Raw genomic sequence first — 6,791 nt, forward strand, 5'->3', positions numbered from 1 at the left:
TTAGCAATCAAGAGCATCGGGGAGTATAGTTTTGGGGATATTTGTTAGAGAACATTCGCATATAGCCAGGTATAAATATATACATATATATTTTTTTATATATATATTTATATATATATATAGTTATATATATATACATATTTATTTATATATACATATTTATATAAATATGAATATATATATATATATATATATATTTTAAATATATAATATATATATACATTTATATTTATATTTATATGAATATATATATATATTTTAAATATATATTTATATATATATATATATTTATATAAATAAATATATATATATATATATTTATATAAATAAATATATATATATATTTATATAAATATATATATATATATATATATATATATATATATATATATATATATATATATATATATATATATCTTCCCTGAGGGAGCTCTGTAGACACCGTTAAACCAGTCATCCATCTATCCATACCATTTCCTCATATCCCCCATCAGTGACTTTCATTGGCCTTATGATGGCCGCAGGATGTGAGGCACAGAGGAGGATGTGGGAAGGAAGGAGGGAATGGCCCAGGTCTGGTTGGATATCTGTCTAATGGCCGCCGGACCGCCTCTGGACCCAGACGCCGCACACACAGAGGGAAATAGAGCCGGCCTGTGTTGTGAGTCCTCTCCGCGTAATGCGTTTCCACTCGTGAACGATCCAAAGCGCGTCCGGCCTTCTGCGGAATGAGAATAAACAAATAGCCGGAGCGCATTGGCTTTATTGTCTTACATCAATGTGGATTTATTCCACAGCTATCGGTGGACTACTGTATGCAGATTGCCCGATGCCCCGGCGGTGAACTCCTCGTCTCTAATCCTTCCACCGAGTAACGGCACCGTTGGGAGAAACCGAGAGTGAGTTCAAACATTCAAGAGGAGAACAAAACAACAGAAGACGGCTCGATTGAAGGACCACCGTTTGGATGATGAGGGTCGCGATAATGATGGGAGCCATTTTCAATAAAAAAACAAAAAGGTATCCGAGAGCCGAGAGATCGGAAAGCGATAATGTCCCCCCCCCGCCCCCCCCTGGGTCAGCGAGAACCGCACCCCGGAGAGAGAACCGCTGCAGCTGACCACATTACGGCCGGCGAGGGACGGAGATAAAGGAGCGAAGCTCGGGGGCCCATAGTACTGTCTGAAATCCGATTTAGATGCCATTCGTACATCCAAATCATATTACGCTCCACAGCTATTCACAGAGTAGCTATCTATCACTCACACACACACACACACGCGCGCGCGCACACACACACAACCTGATCCGACCATCTGCCAGTACTTACCTCCACAGAGCCTCCGAGACGCGGCCCTGATGGAGCGGGCTGCAACGAGGCATGAAGCATATGAACGGCAGCAACTTCTGATCTATCTTTTTTTTTTTTACATTACGAATCATTCCCCGTTTTAAGTGTTCCACCAAAAAAAAAAAAAGAAAAATGTGCACCCGGACATGTTTGATTCACCAGATCCAAAGTGCAAAAAAGAAATAAACGCTTCGCTTCCAATGACTAACATCTCAAATATGAATCTGAAGTAGTATTGGGAGTTGGGAAACAGCTGAGAAAACCGTTGCCAGGGAATAAAAATGTTTTAAAAAAAACTTTACAAAAAAGAGTTTACAGTCTCTTAACTAATGGAGTCTCCGTCTTCCTTCTGAGCTCCTTTAACAACAATGATGGTTTGTATAATCACTGCAGAGGATGAAAATGAGATGCCTCCAACATGAGATATCATTTCGCTCGCTGCATTTCAACTTTTAAAGATTACTACCCCTTGTTTTATTTGCAGAACTGGCTCCCAAGGAAACAGTAAGTAGCATTAGTTCAAATGATAAGTGAAGATATTAAAACGTATACACATGCAGCTGTAATAAAGTTTTAAATTACAAATCAATTACTGTCTGCTGCTGCTCTGCTCCTGAGGAACTGGCTATGGATTTCACCTTCGCATTTCACAAGAGGAAAAACAACACCAGCAGCTTCAGGTGAGAGTTTTGTTTGTGTGAGAATTATTAGTTTACATCTGATCCTGGAAATTAGGAAACTACGATGGAAGTTGGAGCTTTAATAAATGATTTAACCAAGAACAGGTAGATGGACATGAACTCTGCATGTCCATCTATGTGTGTGTATATATATTATATATTTTATATATATACATTTTTATATATATATATATACAACAACAAAATATATATATATATATATATACAAAACATATATATATATACATTTATGTATATATATATATAGTATATAAATATATATTTTTTTATATACATATATATTTGTATATATATATATTTTAAATATATACAAAATATATATATAAATATATACATATAAAAATGTATATATATTTATATACCGTATACACATACAGTCTGTGTGTTTGTGAGAGAGAGAGAGACCTTCTGTTTAAAGCCTTTTTTTCTTTCTTCATGGTCATTGGTGTGTGTGAGTGTGTGTGTGTGTGTGTGTGTGTGTGTGTGTGTGTGTGTGCGTGTTTTACCAGACTTGTGGGGACATTAGGATTAGACTGGCAGTTAGGAAAGTATCCAGGAAATTTATATAAATCAATGTAATGTCACCAAAAGTCATGAAAACACAAATGTGTGTGTGTGTGTGTGTGTGTGTGTGTGTGTGTGTGTGTGTGTGTGTGTGTGTGTGCAAAGTGTAAAGCTTTGAATACAGTAATCTATACAAATGCCCTCCATTTACTATTCATCCTCATCTTATTTATAACATTTACATGATTTCTTTCACTTAAACTCTTGTCATTCTCTTCTCGCCGAGATGACACTTAATGCTTTTAACGTTAACTATTTAAATTGGGACTGCGGGATGACCTCTGACCCCAACAAACGACTCGAGGGCTCTTTATTTCCTTTCTTTTCTTACTCTTTTCAGATTACCGGCGTGTGGATTGTCCACCTTGTGTTTAAGACCCTTCATCGGGTCACTTCTGCTTGCTACTTTAAGGCAATTAACCTGTACAGCTATACTTTTACAGCCACTTAGCGTCTCTCGCAGAATGCTAAAACTTAATAAATGGCCATTATCGCCCGAGGTTTTCATTCTTGAACTCACTCGGCTCGACGAGTGTGGGAAAAAAAAGAAAGAAAGCGAAGTCACAGGCGGTGTTCTCACTCCACTTCACGAGGGTCGAACCAACGATGAGACCTCGCGGGGAGGTGAAGTCACGGAGGGCCATTTACATGCACAATAATTACACATTTTCCCAACTTATTTATTTTTTTAAAAAGTGAAACGGCATTAATGAGGCTTTCACTTACCGTGACATTAAAGCGCTTTCTCGTATTAAAGCGGCGATCTCGAAGACATTTAAAAAAAAAAAAAGAAGAAGTCATTATCTAGGAGGTGATGGAGCCTGCGGTCCACCGATGATATCGCAATATGTATATATTTGCAGTGTTACGATGTTGGATTACAGATTTTAAACATGGCATACAAACAAACACACATTTTAACTATGCACGCAATTATGAGACTGCATAAATCCATTGTTTTTACTCAAATAGAAATAATTTTAAAAAATCCACCCGGGACTTAAATCAGAAGAATTGCCACTTTAAAAAACAAAGTGCTTTGACGAACTCCGACCGGCCGGCTACCGGTCGACTGCGCTTTATGGACACTTGGCACGCGGCGTGCGGTCCCGGCGAATGCGTAGGATCCATAAAAAGAGACGTTTGAGGTAATTATGTTTTGTCGTGATATATCGAAAGCCGGGAATCGGCGTGGAGGGCTGATCAAAATGGCCGACAGCTGCGGCGTGCAGATGCTTTCAGACCCTCTTGTCCGCGCCGATAAAACGAAAGCGGCTCATTCGAACAGGTAACAGCTGTTCGCGGCCAATTTGTTCAATTATGCGCAGAGGATGCAGGCGGAGGTTGTTTCCCCTCCGGGGACCTCGACTCTTCTGCTTCCCGTACGCTTTTTCAAAAGATGAGCTGAGTAATGGAAATTTCCATATTTCAAAAAATATGAAGCAAAAATGGTAAAAAAGAAAAAGCAGGAACACTCGGGGGTGGTGCTTCTTCCCCGCACCAGTGAACAGAGGCCGTTGAGCAGCGCTATACGTGCTGCTGGGTAATTATCAATGCACTCTTTGTCTTTATGACAGCGGTTGTTCCTTATGAATAACTGCAGGGAAAAGCTGCATCATGTTGACGTGTCCGGTTTAACCACGCCCTCGAACAAGACAAATGCATCATGGGATGCCGGCGATCGCTCAGAGTCGTAACGTTATTGTCGGCGAGGGTTGATTTACAGCCACGACGTCTCCTTTACGACCTTTCATTGAGAAGAAATGGGACTTCGGGGGGAAAACCGGCCTCCTCCAAGTCACCGCGCGATGGTCAGGCCAGCAATCAACAAGCCAGTAAAACCAGTCCGACCAGTCCATCGCCTGTGGGAGAGAACAGCCGTCCTCAAAAAGAAAGAAACGTTATTGCCGTCAAGAGAAAAAGCATCAGATGATGTGGAGCTTTAAAAATAGATACTTTATAGTAACCAGATCTGTTAATTATGTTTGATATGAGATTGCAGGAAAACTTTAATATAAACTTTTTGTCTACATTGAGTCTGAGACACACACACACACACACACACACACACACACACACACAGAGCTGGGGGGGAAAGAAGCAAACTGTGCAAGTATTTAAAAGCTTAAATGTTTCTCATTATAATCCCGAACCAAACCTTTTGGGATCTGACAGCTACAGAATGTCAAGACGGGCTTTTTTTCTTTTTATTTCTTGGAAATCAAACAGCCGTTTTCTGATCCAGTGAGATAATATATAATCTTGACATCCATCTTTTTTCATTATCAACGCGTCAACGTCCAAAAATTCAATTTTAAAGATGTTTTCAGACTTTCTTCTTCTTTACATCTTTGGATGCAGTAACACGTCCTTCTCTGTTGTCGTCTGCATGAACTCTGCTGCCCAACAACACTCATTTAGTAACCGTAAGGCTGCAAATAAACTACTATTCTTTCTTTTTCATTCCAGTTTTATTATGTCATATTCAAGCCTCACTTTAAGAAGACGTGCAGGTTGAGCCCGGAGAGAGAGAACATCCTGAGTCTGGAGTCTGGAGATAAACATCTGCTTACGTCGCATTCATCTGCCTTCAAATCCGATGAGCTGGCGTGTTTTAAAACTTACCGGATTTTGTTACAGCCCCAGTAGTCGTACTTATCGTCTCTAGAAGTGCGTCCAGCTCACTGTGAATGAGTTTGAAAAGGTCAAAAAGGTCAAAGGTGACATTTCGTTGGATGCCGCTGGAACAAAAACAGTCAAACGTTACAGTATTGGAGCTTTTGGAAGACGGCCATCTTGTTACCGTCAACTTTCTAATCCATTAGCTCCTATTGGATTATTGTCTATTGTTGACTGTGATTTATTGTATTTACAGGCGATGACAAACATCTTCCATCGACCGGAGCTCCACCCCCCCCCCCCGGGGAGCAGAGTTAAAAAAATACAAAAAACTTAAACTGTCTGACAGATGGAAAGGCATAACCCTTCTGCATAACCCTTCTGCATAACCCTTCTGCATAACCCTTGAAATCCTCCAACAGAGGCAAAATGTCCAGAAGGAAAATCAAACACGTGGCATTGAACCTGGAGTGAGTGATGCTTTTCATGTGGACTGCAGGGGACATCCATCCCAACAGGTTCAACAGCGGCAGACCACGTTTCACAGAGGATTTGTGGAATTTGTGCTCTCCGTATTATATTTTTGGATTGCGCTCTGCCACAAAAAAACACTGCTGAGCAGAGAACAGCGAGGGGAAGTGACAAAAAAAACAACATTATCGCTTTGATAATTCATTTTCCTGCGCGGGGTTTGTATTCATTTCTCCAGAATCGTTGAGTGAACATGATTGTTTTCACACAAAGATATTTTTTTAACCATGTGAGGCGATGTGGTCACATGTGCGCTCATTGTCCCCCAGAGGATGCTTCTGCACAGCGACTTCTGTTCCACCTGCAGCCTCACGTTGAGTCAAATGTCTGGAGGATTTAAAGACGTTGTCGACCCCGACTTCTCACGAGGATCAACATGTTTTAATTTGAAAGCCTTCAGCTTTACTCAAAGTGTTCTCTGCTAAAAGTAAGATGGTGAACTGGTAACCATCACACATGCCAAACATCTCTCTGTTCTCCTGGTTTGAAGCGCGTGTGGTGGTGGAACCATGACCATTGATAATAAGCGTATGAAACTCATTCATAATGACCTCTATGTGTCATCGGGACTCAAGGAAGTTTCTCTTGCCACGTTTTTTTTTTTTTTTGACCGGCCTTCCAGAAAAAAACATTCAAAATGTGTGAAACGTATTCGCTCATCTTCGCAAGCTGTCGCTCAAAAGACGCTAGTCATCCTGCGAGCAGCCTGCAGCGTCTCATTACGCAAAAAAAAAAAAAAAAAATCAAACAAGACAGTGGAATTGGAGTTCGGCGTCCCAGAGTAACATAAGTAAATATGGCCTGACGACTCATATTGGAGAAGACTTAGGAGGCCTGCCGATGCCTCGATATCGAGACCACGGGGTTTGGGCGTGAGACACCTTGTCTGCAGAGGGAGGAGGACAAACAACTCCCTGAGCCTCCAAATCCACCAAATCTGGAGGAATGCGAGAAAGTGCGTTTGGTGATGTGATCCTTGAGGGAGAGGTCCATCTGTGTGTGTGTGTGGGGGGGGGGGGGGGGGG

Source organism: Cyclopterus lumpus, chromosome 7 (assembly GCF_009769545.1).
Source record: "Cyclopterus lumpus isolate fCycLum1 chromosome 7, fCycLum1.pri, whole genome shotgun sequence".
NCBI classification, from domain to species: domain Eukaryota; kingdom Metazoa; phylum Chordata; class Actinopteri; order Perciformes; family Cyclopteridae; genus Cyclopterus; species Cyclopterus lumpus.